This window comes from Triturus cristatus, chromosome 3_1 (assembly GCF_964204655.1).
Source record: "Triturus cristatus chromosome 3_1, aTriCri1.1, whole genome shotgun sequence".
In the NCBI taxonomy this organism is placed as follows: domain Eukaryota; kingdom Metazoa; phylum Chordata; class Amphibia; order Caudata; family Salamandridae; genus Triturus; species Triturus cristatus.
In genome coordinates this window covers 646,440,902-646,459,401 of record NC_140583.1, presented here as the reverse complement: position 1 = coordinate 646,459,401, position 18,500 = coordinate 646,440,902, and the positions used below count along the sequence as shown (strand labels likewise).

The window sequence follows — 18,500 nt, the reverse complement described above, 5'->3', positions numbered from 1 at the left end:
TGGACCTTACACTTGAAGCAGAGGATGGCAGAATTGTAATGAACTTATATAAAAAACCTACTGATCGAAACACTTTGCTCCAGTACAATTCCCATCACCCTAGAAATCTTCGGGATAACTTACCCTATGGACAATTTTTGCGATTGCGTCGCAATTGCACCAGAAGGAAAGACTTCTTTAAAGAAACTGACATTCTGCTTGCTAAACTGAGGGAAAGGGGATATCCCAAAGGACTTCTCAATAGAGCCAGAAAAAGAGCCTGGTATAGGCCACGGGAAACTTTACTTGAAGTGCAACCCAAGGACCAAACATTGGATAAATTGGTATGCGTAACGACCTTTAATACCAGAAGCAATGAAATAAAAAAAGTCATCAAGAAATATTGGAATCTTGTTGGTTCAGAAATTGGCATCACCGACACTCCTATGTTTGCCTTCAAACGTGCAAAAAACATTAAGGACTTTGTAGTTTCTTCATTTCTAGAATCTCCGCCTACATCAGATATTAGATCACAACTTGGCCTACCATCAACCAAGGGACACTACAAATGCAGTCGCTGTAAGGCATGCCAATATACCACACCAGGAGCCAGCTTTAGTCATCGTGGGAAGACATATGCACTTAATCAGTTCTCTAACTGCAACAGTCAAAATGTTATTTATGCCATCAGATGCCCATGCCAGTTGATTTATGTAGGTCAGACGACCCAAAAAGTCAAAAACAGGATCCTGCAACACCAGAGCAGAATTAAGTGCAAAACCTTGGGGGCCCCCTTGGTAGAACATTATATGAATGCAGGACACACTCACAATCATCTAGAGTGGTGGGTAATAGAAAAAATCATCTTACATCAAAGGGGTGGGAACACTGCTATTTCCCTTAACTATAGGGAGTGTCGTTGGATCCATACCCTTGATGCTATCAATTATGGCCTCAATGAGCAAGAGGAGACATACGTGCAAATGAGTAAATTATAGCATGTCTTAACTGTGCAAATGCATTAACATCATTATTTTCTATTCAATTCCCTATTAGTGGATATTCCATCAGAAAGGTTTATTCAATGTGTACTCTTCCACAAGTTTTCTGAATGTACAATATGCTACGTATAATTATTCTGACAATGATGAATTACACCATAGGGTGAGACAGGGATATGCATGTCTTTTTAAAAATGTTAACCCAAAATTCCGTGAGAATATGCACTTCATTAATGTTATGGTATATAGAAGACACTGTTTTGAATTCATGGTGCATGCAGAGTGAATATATTGTCAAAGAAATACAGGATGTGAACCCCTTGAATGATATAATTCCTTATATTATTTGAAAACTGCTTCAGAAAATTGTCGGTTTTTCCTATATGGTGTACGAATATTGCTACCTGATCAATGTCTATTAAGGAACTGGTACACATGACTTGGTGGTTTTGAATTAATGTAATTGATTTATTCCACATCTGTGAGAAATTCATTCCAGTGTCAATTACCGATATTCTCTGAGCGACTAAATATTGCCTCGATGGAAAATATCCGAAGTATATAAAAAAAGACACAAAGGAGCACTTTTAAACCACATCTGTTTAATGTGCAAATAACTACCTGTACGAATTGCATTAGTTGGTTCTAATGACCTTTATTCCAACCGCAGTCCAGCACCTCAGTATTGTTCGTGACTATATCAAATCATAGTATATTACGGCAGGAACCGGTGACCGGTGTTTTTGTCAGAATCCGCTCCGTGTTTTGTCTACGAGCAGCTGACAGCCTGCACGTAGACACCAATTGGGATTACGTCATATAGCCCGCTTCACCCTCGCCTCGCTGTCATTAGCTGCAGAGCGTGAGACGGACACAGACGTCTTTGCGGAGAAAACTATGTGAGTTTTAAAACCATTGGTGCCTAGGCGTGCCGCGCTATATGATTGCTTTTGTAGCGGTTTAAGCGTATTTCAGTGAATTGTTTATAGCAATTTTCCCCGCAAGAGAATACATGTATTTGAAAACCGTAGTGATTTTTAAAGTGGTGTCACAATGGAGAAACATTTGGGTAATTGTTTTTAAAATACCACGTATACAGGACTCCTCAGTTTCACAGCCTTAAAAGCAACTAGTCGGGTCACTCACGGAGTTGTTGTCAGGAGTGCCACTCGGTATGCGCGCTTTTGGCTGTAAGATAGAAGAACATTTGAAAAATTATGTCATGTGCGCAAAACACGCACTTTCTTTCGCTTTGAATAACAACACATTAGTCTACTGTGTAACTAGTTAAAATTAACCACGGAGGTGTTTTCAGGAGTGCCATTCGGTAAGAATGATTTTAAACCCTGCGCGTGTTTGGCTGTACGATAGAAAAAGACTTGATAAATTATGTCGTGTGCGCAAAACACGCACTTTCTTTTGCTTTGAATAACAACACATTAGTCTACTGTGTAAATAGTTAAAATTAACCTAGGCGTTCCGGTTTGGCGCTAAACATTGCCCTCTCATTTTCAGTAAGTGGCGATCGTTTTGACGGCACCACTCTTTGCCAGTTGAATAATCGACTGTAAAGGTACGTGACCTGTTTACTACACCTCATTACATGTCGTCAATTACAATAGGGATTTCTAGCGCCTATTTCTGTCGTTTATTGATTTCAGAATTCCTGATTAATTCAGATGTCGGCTGACATCTCTAATGCGAGATAAGGAAATTAAAATCCTATACGAATCTGACCCCAGGTGAGCGTTCGTGGCACTAAGGGAAACCTTCATTGTTCCTCTATTCTTCATACACACATGTCCCTTACGTAAAATTATTTGTACTTACAGGCAGCCAGCCCAACTTTTTGTCCTGAGGAAGACCCGCCCTAGATGCACACAACCCAGCACTACTATATAGGGTCGAAACGTCGACGTACTCTGTCCAAATTGTCCACGCACTTCCACAATCAGAATTAGGAAATCATGTCCAATTGTGGTTAATGCTCTTGATTTTGGACTTTGTCTGTATTATTGTATTTTTGTTATTTCTGTTATTCGTATATATGGTAAATGTGATTTTATGTCAATGAGTATATGTAAGCACTGAAGTTTCTATGTTGTATTTGTATTATGGTTGGTCAGACCTGTAAATGCACACCTTTTTGAGAGAAAAATTTCCGATTACTGATTATAGAGTAAAAAATAATTTAATTTCTGAATCCTCTTGTTCATGTGTGTATACTTTTTTCGCTCTGTGAATGAATATTTACTTAATAAGAATTAGCATTTATTGCATATTTAACTAAGCTTATCAATTCCCAACAGAACCATTTTTTGCCTTTATCATGCCTTTGTTTGTAGGCGCTGCTGCTTGAGCATGTTGCCCTCGAGTCCCGCAAAGACCCCATGGCTGTCACCGTCTGCTGGTGGACTCTGAACCCGCGACCTGCGGCGCCGTCTTGCACCCGTGTGTGCTCCCTGTGAGGTGGTGGGCACAGTGGCATAGCTCCCATCCTGGGGCATTGTGTTTGGCTCCGGGCCCCTGCTGTCGTCCGATGAGGTCTCTAACGCTGCCAACCTGCCAGCAGCACGCCTCCTCGGCATCACAATTGCAAGTGGTGATGTGGGCGGTGACTCATGCATGAGTGGTGATGTGGCCAGTGGTGGTGGTGATGCAGGCTGTGGTTGTGGTGATGCAGGCTGTGGTGGTGGTGATGCTGGCTGTGCAGTACTCGTGCTGGCCAGAGCTGACCTGTCTTGCCGGTGTGCCCTCTCTCCTGTACCATGTGCAGTCCTGCGCGATGTTACATCTGTGGACAGAAATGCAACATCAGCTCAGTGTACCTGAAGGGCTGCATTGCAAGCATCACAATAAATTCATGTAACACTCTCACATTGTCCTCTGCCTGCTTTTGGCTAATGTGTGTACCATGCATTGTTGTCCTGTGCTATTCACTTCATGGTTGGGGGTTCCCTGACTACATTTCCCATAATGCATTGCCTGTCTGCACTAACACATGGACTGGAGTGGGATACTCATTTCACAATGGGGGATGTGGGAGAGGGGTAGGAGGGGCTACATTGCTGTGCATTCGTCTTACCTTGTTGGGTGGCGGCTCTGGCAGAGCTGTCGGCATCCCCAAGGCCCACAACGCTCTCGTGCTCTATTGTGGCCTCCACCAGCTCCTCCAGTTCGGTGAGGGCAGGTGCCCTGTTGATTCCACCTCCAGTCTGGCTGCCCTCCTTCTGGATTTCCCCCATCTTCCTCTTTGTCACAATCCTCAGGTCGTACCAGCGCTTTTTGAGTACCTCAATGTCCCTGTGGGTCACTCCCACAGCATTGACCTGCGCCTGGATACCCAGCCACATAGTGCGCTTCTCAGACTCCGGCACTTGCAGGGACTGCCTCCCAAACAGCTTCTGGTGCTGCTTCACCACCTCCTCCACTAGCACCTGGAGTTCCTTGGGGCTGAATTTCATCTTCCTCCTCCTTTCCCCTCCATCTCTCTGTGTCCTCTGGCTGGACATGATGATTTTGAGCTGCACAAACAGGCACTGGCTCCCTGCCTCTCCTCTGCACTCCAAACCTCTCCAGAGTCTGTTAATTGTGTGCACCTGCTTGGGTGTGGCCACTTCCTGGTTGGGTGGGGTGTGGTTGCACAGGATTGGCTGTTTCATCCAGTCATGTGATTTTCTTTTCCCGATTCGGTAAATACCGATTCGGTATTTACCGAATCGGTAAATACCACTTGGTATTTACCGATTCGGTAAATACCACCGCGGTATTTACCGATTCGGTAAATTCTGATTCTTGAATACCGAATGTTACCGATTCGGTAAATATTACCGAATTATTACCTACATATAACTTACCGATTCTTAAATACCGAATCGGTACGGTTCGGTATTTAAGAATCGGTAAATTTTATTTACCTACATGAGGCCCCAGGTGTCCGAATTCTTTCTCCTTAATGCTAGTCCAGATATGCCCTTTCATACTGTCTGGGATGCTTTCAAAGTAACAGCCAGAGGCTTCATTTTAGATTATGGAGCTAGCAAAAGGAAACAATATCGTAAGGAATCCGCCGCTATGCTATCTTCCATTAAGGAATTGGAACATGCATATTTTTCTTCCAATAATACCGATGCCCTCAAGACTTTGGTCCAAGCAAAACTTGATTTCAGTAGGAAATCTACGGAAGAAGCCTCTGGGACGTTATTAAAGATTAATTCTAAATTCTACGGTGGTCGTAATCGAGCAGGTAAATTGTTGGCGAACTACTTGAAGATTAAACCCCAAAGTTCTAGAATAGTCAAAATTATCGATGATCGTGATATTCCCCGCTTTAACGATGAAGAGATATTGAATTGTTTTACAGATTTCTATAAGATCCTTTATGCTCCTGAATCTTCTACCTCGGCTGCAGATTTTGACTCTTTTTTTGATTCATTACCTCTCCGCTCTTCCTCTCTTCCTGATTGTTCTATTTTGGAAAAAGCCATATCTCTATCTGAGATTAAATTGGCTTTGTCCATGTTACCTAATGATAAGGCCCCTGGTCCTGATGGCCTCACTGCCGGATTCTATTCCTGCTTTTCTCCCATCCTTCTGCCCCTTTTATTTCTTTTTCAACATTTTGTTTTCAATGGTGAGGCTCAAGGCTCTTTCCTCAGGGCTATGATTTGTTTTATTCCTAAAAAAATATAAAGACCCATCCCGGTGTGCCAACTATCGTCCTATATCATTGATCAATCTTGATTGCAAAATATTTGCCAAGGTGTTAGCCCTTCAAATTAATCAGGTACTTCCTGATTTGATTGGTCCAGAGCAGACGGGGTTTGTTAAGGGAAGGACTATTGCTGACAATTCCAGAACTTTCCTTAACATTATACATCTTGCATCTAAGAGCTCCTCCCCTATTACTGCCATAACCCTTGACGCAGAAAAAGCTTTTGGCCGCGTTCACTGGCTTTTCATGATGCATGTCCTTAAATGGCATGGTTTTGGTCCCTCTATTCTGTCTCTTATGAATTTGTTATATTCCCCCCCAACCACTTCAGATTTTGTTAATAGCTCTCAATCCTCTTATTTCCCTTTACATAGGGGTACCCATCAGGGATGTCCTCTTTCCCCTTTACTTTTTATCCTCTCCCTTGAGCCTTTTCTTCATTCTCTAAGACAATCTTCCCCCTTCCAAGGCTTTAAGCATAAAACTATTAAAATTAAATGTACTGCTTATGTGGATGATATTATGTTATATGTTTCAGATACTTCTACCTCTTTGTCCGCTTTTACCAAACTTCTTTCTTCCTATGCGGATTTGTATGGTTATAAGTTGAATTTTTCCAAATCTGAAGTGCTTCCTTTAAATATTGTTTAAGGAGTATGTTTGAAGGAATTGATTTTAAATGGACTACGAATAATATTACTTGTTTGGGGATTAAGTATTCTTCTTCCATTGCAAAAATGATTGAGTTTAATTCTGAAGAGGTTCTTTTAAAAAGTAAACAACATAATAGGTAGATGGTCCCCCCTTTTTTTGTCATGGTGGGGTAGATTTGACACAATCAAAATGATGTTGCTCCCCGTCATCAACTTCTATTTGTCCATGTTACCAGTGAAACTTCCACTGACGTTTTTTAAAACCCTTAATGGAGTTTTGAGTAAATTTCTCTGGAACGGTCAGAAAGCTCGTATTTCATTAGCCCTTCTCTTTGTTCCTAAGGATCGGGGAGGTGTCCATTTTCCCAACTACCGACAGTATCATTCCTCCTTTCTAATTCGCCAAGTGTTACAGTATTTATCTTCTTCGGAAGGAACTTTCACTTCTGTCTGGCACAGATTGAAGGAATCTCTGATTTCCCCTTTCCCTTTTTCTCTGTCAGCCAGTTTTACCCACCCTCCTCGTTCTTTTAACTACCCGACGATTTCAAAATTCATTTCAACTTTTTATCCTATTAAGTGTAAATCTCACAGCCCTTTACAGTTATTTTTAGACTCACCTCTCTGGCACAACAAATTTATTATGCTGTCAAACTGTACTATTTTTTGGAAAACATGGGCTGCCAAAGGGATCCTCCTGGTTTAGCATCTAATACAGGATTCCCGTTTTCTTTCCCCACAAGAGATTCAGTCTACATTTGATCTACCTGTTTCCTCATTACTTAGATATGATTCTTTACGATTGCTCTTGATGGATCAGCTTTCTCTTCTTTCCGGATATCCCCTCCCTTCTCAAGACCCCTTGTTCGAACCTTTATTCCCTTTTATTCGAGCCTCTCATATTTACAAATACCTCAATTTTTCTTCTCCCAGCCGCCCTAAAAGTAGAATTGAGCTCTTATGGGAAACTGATTTACAGTGTAGCCTCTATATCATACATGGAAGGAACACCATCTGGACACGCATACATCATACCTCATGTACTGCTATTACCATTCAGACTCTTTATTATTTTTATCAAAAACTATTTTTAACTCCATTATCTCTCTCCAAGTTCAGCCTTATCTCCGAACTGTTTGGCATGTCATAATACCCATGGCTCTTTAATGCATTCCTTTTTTCTTTGCCCTAGTATCGCCCGGTTTTGGTCTAAGGTATGTGAATCAATCTCCTCCATTTGTTCTGTAAAATTTCCCTTTGATATTTACTCTAAATTTTTGGGAAGTAACTCTGCAAATTGATTTGGATCTCGCAAGGTGGGCATATTTGTGGACTTGTTAATTGCTATTGCTTTTCAGGTAATCACCTCTAATTGGAAGGACGCCACTAAGGTTTCTTTCTCTGCCTGGTGGAACCTTCTTTACTATCATCACAGACTGGATAGAACTTCCGCCAATACTTCTCAACAACTTATTCGTAAGGAAGCCTTCTGGTCTTCACTTTCCAATTATTTATCCTCATCTGCACTACGTAATCAGGACAGCTCCTTCGTTTATCAACCACCATGAGTATTTGTGGGAAGTAACTCTGCAAATTGATTTGGGTCTCGCAAGGTGGGCACATTTGTGGACTTGTTAATTGCTATTGCTTTTCAGGTAATCACCTCTAATTGGAAGGACGCCACTAAGGTTTCTTTCTCTGCCTGGTGGAACCTTCTTTACTATCATCACAGACTGGATAGAACTTCCGCCAATACTTCTCAACAACTTATTCGTAAGGAAGCCTTCTGGTCTTCACTTTCCAATTATTTATCCTCATCTGCACTACGTAATCAGGACAGCTCCTTCGTTTATCAACCACCATGTGTATTTTATTCTTTTCCTCTATTATGAAGTTTGTATAACTCAATGTACAGCTATTATTCTATTTTTAGGAACCAATATGGTTACTGTATTGTTGTAGTTTCAAATATGATACTAGATAAAGATACTACTCTATCTCTCTTTCTTTCTTTTTCTTCTTTCTTCCTTTTCCAGGTTTTTCCCTTCTTCTGAAAAATTGTAAAATGCTACTTTGTTTCTAGGTACAACTTTTTACTATTGCTTTTCTTTTCCGGAGTATCTTTATATTATTGGTAGATTTCTTGTGTCCTTTATTCCTCTATATTATATATTCAGTTTGCTACTTTTTTGCTATTTTCCTTATAAGTATTGTTGTATATCGTACCTATGTTTTTAATTACTTCAATAAAGCTCTTTAAACTAGAACCTCTTGTTGAGATGGGATTGTCCCTTGCATGGTGTACAGATGTGTTCACCTGCCCTGAGAGACCTGACTGCATATAAAGCTAATATCCTGAGATTTTGTTGACCCAGTTAGCAGGATAATTCAGCAGGTGAACTGAGATCTAGGCCTGGCTATGTTAAAGACAAGGAGTATGCTGTTCCTAGGGAGGTAGTGGGAAGAAGGAGATGCCAGGCCACGTCACTGATGGCGGTTATCAGAAGGCGCTAGACAGGACAGTAGTGAGTGTTCGTCCAGGGATTGCTCCAATAAGGAGCAAGGGCCCTCACACACCCTGAGGGGAGTCATGCTTCATCATAGGGCAGCTCCTCGTTATGCTGGTGCTGCCATGCCCAACGGGCCCTGCAGGGGGGCTCTTTGCCAGAGGTCTTTTCGGTTTTGCCATCGTGAAGCTTGATGGTGTTATGTGAGGGTACCTATGTGTAGTGAGTAGAGGTGGGATTGTGTGGGTGTGATTTAAAAATGGCTCCTGGATTCTCAAAAAATAGTTTATTCGAGGAGTACCTGGGCCAAGAGTAAAAACAGACTACAAAGTCATGAACTGAAAGTGTCTGTTTTAGGGGGTTGTGCAGGGGGTCAACATGTTTCATGCCTATAAATAATAAGTCCATTAGGATCTCAGCAATTCTTCAGGACCTATAATCCTCATCTACTCAGAGGGGGTGGCAAGTTAGGTTAGGGCAAAGGGAGCTAAGAGTCACGTCCCCTCAAGTCTGGATTCCATAGTAGTCCTAATGTGTGAAAAACAGCTAATAAATGAGGTGCAATTATACCTTCCGGAAAGTAGTACACCTAGAGAAAAAAGTTGGTCAAACAAGAGGTTAATACATAATAAGACATGGCCTGCATCACACTGAAAAATAGATCATGAAGTAATGAGGGGGCAAAAGGAAGTAGCCACGTATATTGCCCAGACAGAAAAAGGAGGTTTTTGATGCAAGTAGGTACCTGGAGAAAAATATTAAAGTCATAGTGACTTAAAAAAAAATAAACTCTCTGAAGAATTCATATTGACTACGTGATAATAACGTCCAAACATGCATCTCCATAGTGGGTATCTCTGGCGTGGCCGTCTAGTGGTGCGGCTAATACGGCATGGTGATACCTGGCGGTGGTTACTTAAAAAACAGTGTTATCAACATTTAGGAAAAACCACATCATCATGTGGTTATATTCTCCATACATCAATTATCAACGTGAGTGTGTGGCCAAGCCATGTGGTGATACCATTGTCGCAGGCTAGTTTTGTCCAAGGTGATGTATATCTCGTGATTATATAATCAGGCATGTAGCCCATGCAGACTCTTACACCCTACAACTCACCGGAGAAATGGGATAGTGGTGCCCCAACAAAGTCAAGCTGGGATGCTCGCCGAAGTTGCTAGGAGGACCAATCTGCAAATATGAGTGTTAGATGTTACTATTGTTGAAGCACTACATTTTTGAGAAGGTCCGTAGTAGGTGGATGTAAAGGAGCCCTCTATGTGGAGGACACATGAACTGAATTAATCAGGCACTATTCACGGCCAGAGTAAGCCTCCTCACAGGATGGTGGCCATGGCGGGTGAACAAAGGAGAGATGTGTCTCAGTAATGGAACTGCTAGTCCCAGAGGTCGTGCCTTGGGGTTATGCATGATGACTGGGAACACAGTGGATATCCCAATTTGTGGGACTAGGTAGTCCCACATTGCATTCTAGTGGGAGAGCGCTGAAATTGTACATGCTTAAAAGATAGGCATATAGGACGGGAACGTGGTGACCGCCGCTCGCCCCGTGTTCTTTAGCATGCGCTTCCTCACGCGTGTCGCTGGCGCTTGCCTGAGATGTGGACTGATACTACTCAGACAGATGGGTGTGGTAGCCGGTAGCTGAACAAGGTGCAGGAGTGGTAGTTATAGCGGTGTCATAACCGGAAGGATGGTCAACCGCAAGGGAAAGTGGTAACATTATGTCGTGTGGGCTCAGAATGGCCTTAGGAAGTGGAACGGAAATGCGTACCTAGGAAAATTGCCAATTATCCGGTGAAGCCGCAGGCGGCCAGTGCTGGAATAATGCTACACATAGTAGGATTAAAGCTGGGTATGGATAAATGATTTCTAAATTTTACTTTTTACCAAGCAGGGGGTTGTACAGCTGTGTTGTCGTATCAGAGACACAGCTATATTGTGCAACGGTGTCGCCATATCAGGGAGAATGGTTGACCGCACCGGATAGGGGTAGCACTGCGTTGTATGCGTTCAGAGCGGCCCTGGGGAGTAGAACGGACAATACATACGCAGGAGAGAGCCGAATACCCACGGGAGCCTTAGGCGGCCAGTGCTAGGTTAGCGCTGCATGTGTTGGGTCCAGGAACGGCCTTGGACTAGTAATTTTGGCAAGGTGGGGGTTGGAGCACAAACGTTGGGGGAAGATTGCTATATGCTAAGGTGAGGCAGGAGGTGGTCAGCGCCGGTAGTGAGCATTGCAGGATATATGTGCGTGCAGCATACATGGTGGTAGCACTTACTTCGGTCCAAGAGGTTCCTAATATGGGACCTACCCATGGCCAGGTGTCCCTGGGTAACCAGAACAGAATACTAGGACGGCTTATGAAGGGATCATTTGCGGCTGCCATTTTAGTTCAGGTACACAAATGCAGTTGCAGGGGCCATCTTTGAGAGGAGTGTGAATTGAAAAATACGGGGCCATCTTGGAATGGAGTGCAAAATGAAAAATGCAGGGGCCATCTTGGAATGGAGTGCCCATCATACAATGTTATAGATGGCAATCCACTCCATCATGAGGTCAGTGCGGTGGAGAGACTGCATGGATTCATGCCATAAAGGGTGTATGTAAAGGGTTAACCCCTGGTGGAGCAGGGTGACAGTCTTGATGGCATATAGATAAGCTCATGGGTATCCATTAGGAAGGTCAGTCATGCGTCCCTGGTCCATATGCCCATTTCCCTATATGTTGAACCATTCTCAGAGTCTCCTTGGTGATGCGAATGGGGTTATAGCCGCGTGTCTAAGACATGTAACCAGGTGTCTTACTAAGGGTGCTAGCCCCCTGGTCAAATGATGGACAGTGGGCCAGTATATCAGCGGGTGAACTCCCCTCAGGGAATGTCATCATTCAAGCCCGTCTGGTGTGTCTTCAGTCGAAAGACCCATCTTTGTTCCCTGACTAAGAGGGCATGAGCGGTCAGGGTGGCGTTTGCTTCCAAGACTGTCCACTGGATGTGATCCGGTGTGTTTTTTTGTTCTATGTAGTGTGTTAGCAATTTTGTCATGCTTTTCTTACACCTTATATTGCTACGGTGTTCCGTGATCCTCAATTTGATTGCCCGAGGGGTCATACCAATGTAAAGTTTCTGGCAAGGGCATGTGAGCATGTACACACAATTCTGTGTATTACAGTTGGTTTGGGTTCTTTGTACCCATGTGTCAGTGGTTCCTATGTCTACCTGTTTGCAGTGGCGTGTGAAAGCACACACACTACATGACCCACATGGGTAGTGTCCCGACACAAGATGGAGCCCCCATAGTTGTTGCTGATGCCTGGTGGGTGCAGGGAGTTGTCTCGTGTGTACGACCCTGTCCTTAATGTTGGCAGTTCGTTTTAAGGCGAAGCCGGGGGTGGCTGGTGACATGTCCCCAGTGCAAAGGATGAGCCAATGTTTTTTTATGACTTTTTGGATGTTGTTGAACTGGGGGGTAAAGTAGGTAACGCAGGTGATAACATCACTGGGTGTATGTTCTCGTGGCTCCAATAAGGATTCCCTTTGGTTTTTCCTGGCTCTTTTGTTGGCTTTCTGTACCCCATTCATGGGGAATTTACAAGCCACAAGGCCAGAGCTGAGGGATTCTGTTTGTTGTTTGTAGTCCCTCACGTCATTACAATTGCGACGTAGGCGCAGAAACTGACCAAATGGGAGGATGTCTGGTAGGTGCTTGAGGTGATGGCTGTCGTACCTCAGCAGGCTGTTACTGTCGGTAGGTTTTTTGTATGTCCTTGTGGTGAGTTTGCCCCGTTGAGTACTATCATTAAGCCAGGAAGGGTATCTCAGTGGAAGATGTTGTTTTGCTGAACTTGAGGAACTGATCAAGTGTGTTCACCCATCTGCAGAATTCCGTGCAGGAGTCATTTGTGCCCTGCCACAAGATGAGTATATCGTCGATATACCGCCGCCACAGTAGGATGTTGTCCCTATAAGGGTTGGTGTCCCTTTGCATGTTGTTCCTCTAAAAGTCCACCATGTACAAACATGCCAGACTTGGGGCGAAGGTACTGCCCATAGAGGTACTCTGCATCTGGTGGTAGAGCTGGTCCTCAAATTGAAAATAGTTCTCTTCGAGTGCAAGGATAGCGCACTCCAAGATGAAACTGATGGGTGTAGGTTAACCCTGGGCATAGTTTGCATAGTATCGCTACGCGTAGCTACGCGAAGTGCACTTCGCACTACGCATGCTACGCATAGCTACGCGAACTGCATAGTATGGTAGGGAATGCTGTTCGCACTGATTGCGCAGTGCCGGATGCTTGTCCGCACTGTGCAATCATTGCAAACGGCAACTTGCACAGTGCAAGCGGTCATTTTCTGCCGTTCGAATAGATTTGTACTCGAGCGGCAGCTTTCTCAACACGGACTGATAGTTTCTCATCTCGAGCTGTCGCGAGCATACGCGACCACTCACAATGAGAAACCTGACCTCCCCGCATTGAGAATCTCGCCGGGATGTTGATTTTTCTCGCTTGCGATCGCCAACTTGATGTTGAGGACCGCAAGCAAGCAAAAAATGCCCGCTACGCGTTTTTGCACTGTGAAATTCGCGTAGTGTGTCGTTGCGCAAACTACACACGCTCCCCGAGCGTAGAGTAGTACTACGCCCAGGGTTAGTGTAGGTGAGGTCCATTCCTCATTCCTGAGGGCAGATTCTACCACCTGCAGAGTGGCGTCTTGGGGAATGTTTGTATAGAGTGCCACCACGTCTAAAGTAACCAATAGATCTACCGGGGAGTCCTCGCCCAGGCCCTCTAGAACATTGAGGACCGCTGTTGTGGTGTCCTTCAGGAATGAAGGTGTTTTCGATACCAGGGGTTGAAGGAAGTGGTCGTCGAACTGGGATAGTGGTTCCAGTATGGACCCTATCCCTGAAACTATGGGCCTACCCGGGGGAGGTCCTATTCCCTTGTGAATCTTCGGGAGGGTATAAAAGTACAGTGTCTTGGGATGATTGCTGATCAAAAACTCGGCCTCTTTCTTGCTGATCCACCCCTGTGCCTCAGCTGTAAACATCATTGATGTTATATGCGTGTTGAGACGTGGGGTGGGGTCTTCCCTGATAGGTGTATAGTGGCGGTTGTTGGACAGTTGTCATCTACATTCCAAATTGTAGTCTGCGGTGTCTTGGATTACAATGGCACCACCCTTATCCACTGATTTTATGGTGATAGAGGTATCGGTCCCCAGCATCTGCATGGCCTTTGTTTCCATCTTAGACATGTTGTAAAAGGGGGTCTTGCAAGGAGTTTTGCCAAGATCCTTCAGGACGGCCTGCTCAAAGGTGAGTACCTCGGGTGGCACCATTCCTGCCGATGGTGTAAAGGTAGAGGCTTGGGGAGCCCAGAGTTGTCGATCTCCATGGGTGGTTTACCAAAGAAGAAGGCATGAAGGCTGATCTTCCTAAAGAAGCTGTGCAATTCCTGTTCCGTTCTAAAGTCATCCTCCTTCTGTCTATGTTAAAGCCATGCTCTAGAACCTATTTTATGACCTGGAGTGGTACATCAATCATGCCCTCTTTTTTGACACCGGACAAATGTCTACATCCTAGGTTATTGACATGAAGCAGTAGTGGCAGCGACCGATTTATAAAGATTAATAGCCCTAAACAGTCCCTTTTTCTGTTCTAGAAGGGAGAGCAACCTACTGGTCACACTCATGTAAAACGTCAGAGCAAGCTACAGAGCATTCATGTGTGTGCCAAGTGTGTGTTTGCCTTATGTATGTGTGGCACATACTTGACAGTGAGACTATGTACATTGTGATGATGTTTGCTGGCCCCAGTGGGATCAATTTTGGATGGCCTCTGGTTTAGCATGCCACAAGATGGAGGGTGGATATAGCTTCCCCAAACAGTAAAGTGCACCTACTGCCTTCCTGAAAGTGGAGGGTGGAGACCCATATATTCACGTGAGAGAGGCTGGAGATAGACCGACCCTCAGAAATTCCATGAGGACCTTTTAGCAAGCGATTGCTATTTAGGCTCTCCTGAGCACTGACATTTGGTGGATGATAGGGGAGAGCAGGTGAGTCAGCAGATTCTGTTGGTAAAAGTTGGGACGTTTCTGGGCCTGTCCTGCCCTTTTTTTGTCTCTGACTGTTACTTCAGGAAGGGGATGAGAGCCAGGTACAGAGACCTCACACTTCATTGTGCCCATATTTTGAATACTCCTGCTTGAAACTAGCCATCACCATGCACAAAGACGCTATCTGCACTACAGGTGTAAAATGAAGTTTAAAAGTAAGCCATCACAAACTGCTCCAGAACCTTAGACAGAGGCTCAACATCGCCTGTCTGCAGAATGAGTATCTGTGTCCAAACAACCCCGCTGTGTTCCTGTTCCAAGCTGCCTCACTGACCATCGAAGGGAGTGCTCTGCACAAGACTCACAGCCCTGCTGGCAGACCAGGGCTGATGTCTGCATGACAGCCGGTCTCCAAGAGGTGCGGGGACGTCACCTGAAGTCTGTACAACTTGCTGGAGAAGCTGAGAGTCTGCCTAGCACTTAGAGGCCCAACTGTCTGCTCATGCAGGCAAGGAGTGTCCCTGGCCTGGCAGGACAAGAGGCTGTCCAGGAGGAGAAGCGGAGTCATATTCCTGGTGTGAGAACACCCATAGGAAGCTGACCACTACTGGGAGAGCAACAAGTGCCAACCAAGATGAGAAGGGTCATCCGTACCTCTTCACAATTCATGTGGGGAACTGTGTAAAGAAAACTCAAGACAGCCATGTGCTCTCTGAGTTGAAGTTGGTGCTTTACCGTCCTACATTAAATTTATTCAGTAGCGAATGTCTTGTAACTGAATTCCTGCAAGAACGATATACAACGTACGAACCCAGACTCACAATTATGGGGTTCAATTTCCTATCCTGAGTCAAAGGAGCTAAATCCAATTCAGTTCAGACTTTGAAAAACCCTCCTTTTGAAGCTTTTCCTACTTTTTCTTGGAGCGCTATGCATATTAGAGTGGTGACTACCCTGGTCCAACAATGCCTGGACAACGGCAAAAACATTTATTTGGCCTGAAGAAGTGATGAGCAATCTCCAATTGTTCCAGAATGCAGCACAAATGATTGTTGGGCAGAAAAATGTAACTATATGTCTGCCTCCTTGCTTAAGGTGCACTGGGGGCGACTCTCTGGCAATGGAAATTGTCTATCAGCAAGAAGAACACCAGGCCAGCCACATTTAACCACCTTACCCCTACTCAACTTTAGGGCTTCTCATCAAATTTGCCTAATTATTCCTCTGGTGAGACCAGCAGAAATGAGGAGGCAGCCATGGCTCAAAATCCCCTCCCTCCCATCTTAACACTAGAAACAGCTGTCTCAGGTTACAAAGAGCAAAGCAAACCAGTGCTTTTCAATCAATCTGTGGTGTGTTTGATTAATTTCTCTTAGCGCCATGAAGCTTCGGGGTACATGTGAATTATATATAAAAATGTAACATGACAGCATGCAAGAGTATCTCCAAAGAGGCCAGTCTTTGTTCTCTGTCTGGCCTTTTATTAGGGAGGAGATGCGGCCTCGTGGCTGTTGCTGGGGAGCCATGTTAGTATTCCGCTCAACATCCTGTGATTGTAGGCAAATCACTTCATCTCCCTGTGCCAAAAAAATGTGAGCACAGTCTGGGTTTCTGTTAAATCACTCTAATACCCTCAAGTCACGTTACAAACTGTAAAACAATATAAAAAAGCACAGCTCCATTCATGGAAAGAGCAACCCTCTGTTCTCTGCTCACTGAGATCAGAACTGTTGCGTGAGCTGCGCGGACCTCAGAAGCATAGAATTGTGACTCGGATTTGCAATGTAGAGCCAAGAGGCAGACATGGCAGATTTGTCAAAAAACAAATCTCAAAGCTCATATACACTTGTTATTTCACGATAAATGTACTCAGGAAGATCCCCTCTCTTCTGCCCATCGACTCTCCAAGGATATAAGTCCAAGTAGACCCAACTATTGCAACTCTCTGTATACTGGTCTCCCTAACTCACTGGTTCACAAATTACAGTTTGTACGAAATGCTGCAGCGCGCCTGATTTACAATGCGCCAAACTCTGCTTCAGTTTCTTCGCTACTGTTCTCCTTTCATTGGTTACCAGTTCCAAACCACATCTTTAAAGCACTCTGCTTATGTCATAAAGCCTTATTCTTGTCACTCCACAATTCTTACATGACTGTTTTATTTGCTGTTTATGGACCCATGCGCAATCTCAGATCCTCTCAATCCCGGACCCTGAACTTGCCCTGTTTAAAAAAAGGAGGACGAGCTCCGTGTCCCACGGTCAAAGCTTCCTTGTGGAAGGTGTGCCCAAACATGAGTCGTGCACTCATTGTGCCACAGGACTCCAGCTGCACCCTCATGATGAGAACCAGATATGCCACATCGGTTTGGGGTTCCTTGGATTCTCTTCTAGAGGGGGCTTCGCCTGGCCGTTCACAATGGGCGTTCCCCATGAGGAGCAGGGTCAGTACTCTTTTCCAGTTGGCAGGCCTCTGTATATATTGGCATGGTGGGAAAAAACGATGGACTGGAATGAGTGATCATCAGTGGTGGAGAATAATTCAAGAACTTCATCCATAACCTTGTTGTTTGTTGCAGTAGACACCCCGAGTACGATATTTAAGCCCAGATGTGTGTCCTATTCTCTCTGGGCCCAGGACTCAACCTGCACCCTAGCGATGAGGCATAAATAGGCTGAAACTGGCCTTGCCTTGCAGTTGGAGATGGACTGTTGCCATGAGAAGCAGGGTCGGTACTTATTTGTATATGGTGGAAGTCCGTCTTCAGTGGCATAGTGGGTAAAAAAACAATGGACTGGAAAGCGGCCACTGCAATCGCCAGTGGCTGAGATTAAATCATCCTTCACCACATGGTTTATTACAATATTATTATAAGGAGCGCATTTTGCTAAGACCGTCTTAATGACTAGAATATCCATAATATGCTAACAGGGCCACGTTATGCTAGGGCATCAATAAAACTTAAATTACCCTTCATGTGTCAAAGAGAGGCTCCTTCAATGGCCAATGTATTAAGGAGCAAGCCCATTATGTCCTAGAGAGAGCCAACTTAGTCCAGGGCCACTAGAACGATAGAATGCCAACAATAAGACAAGAGATGTCCCTTATAAAAATATATTAAGTAATAAATACATATTAGAACACTGGACTGTTGTGAGCTCCACTGAAGACAATGGAGTGGCTACAGGCCACTGATGGCCCGTAAGAGCCTTCTACTCCAACATTCCAATGTTTGTCTTTTTGTTTCTCCCTTTTTAATATAGAACATTCTATGCTTGGTGGATGAAATGTTCTAACAGCCCTATAGCCCTTCTGCCTCAGGCTATTGCAGTTGTTAAAGGCCTTCTCCCTTGTTCTAGGCCCTCTGCAAACTCTGATTCAGGGCTTTTAACATCTGGTTTAGCTCAAAGCAACGGGCTTTAATGTGACAATAACATTCATTGTTTCTCCCACCAAAACATAACACTCTACTAGTTCCCTACTTTTCCCCCTCCAAAATCACTAATCCATACCAACATGAAAATGAAGCTGTTTCCAGCCACATGCCCACACTGTTCAAG

At 44.3% G+C, this 18,500-nt stretch overlaps 1 protein-coding gene across 1 annotated transcript in view; it reads right to left on the bottom strand.

Annotated features, from left to right (window-relative positions):
* Positions 1-18,500, bottom strand: part of NOX5 (NADPH oxidase 5) — a 195,922-nt gene that overhangs the window by 100,088 nt on the left and 77,334 nt on the right. The gene's annotated exons all lie outside the window — the stretch shown is intronic.